Genomic DNA, 432 nt, shown 5'->3' with positions numbered 1-432 from the left:
GGCCAGCGGCCAGCGGCCTGCCCCCCGCTCCCCCTCCTCGCCTCCGCAGGCGGCTTCAGCTCTGGGGGCACCGGGCCCCTCAGGAAAACCATCTCCCCTTCTCCAGACCCCTCTTCTCACTGTTCACTTTTGCTTTTTCTCCCTATTTCTTTAAAAACACAGAGAGGAGGTGCCCGTCCTGGCCTGTGCGGGGCTCACAATGCCAGCCATTGACAGCGGCTGGCACTGCCTGGTGACTTCAGCCCAAACTCCCCTGCAACCAGACTGCTCCTCCTAGGCTGAGGCTGGCCAGAGGCTCCCAGAGAAGCTCAGACAGTTTTAATTCATTTTGACTGCTTATCTGGGGGATAAATATCCCCCTCTGTCCTTCTCTTGCCTCCTGGCCAAAATGTGTCTGCTCCGGAGAGCAGCCCTGTCATCCCTGGGTGCCTG

This window comes from Antrostomus carolinensis, unplaced genomic scaffold (assembly GCF_000700745.2).
Source record: "Antrostomus carolinensis isolate BGI_N321 unplaced genomic scaffold, ASM70074v2 scaffold19750, whole genome shotgun sequence".
Lineage (NCBI taxonomy): Eukaryota > Metazoa > Chordata > Aves > Caprimulgiformes > Caprimulgidae > Antrostomus > Antrostomus carolinensis.
Note: the sequence above shows the minus strand (reverse complement) of the source record.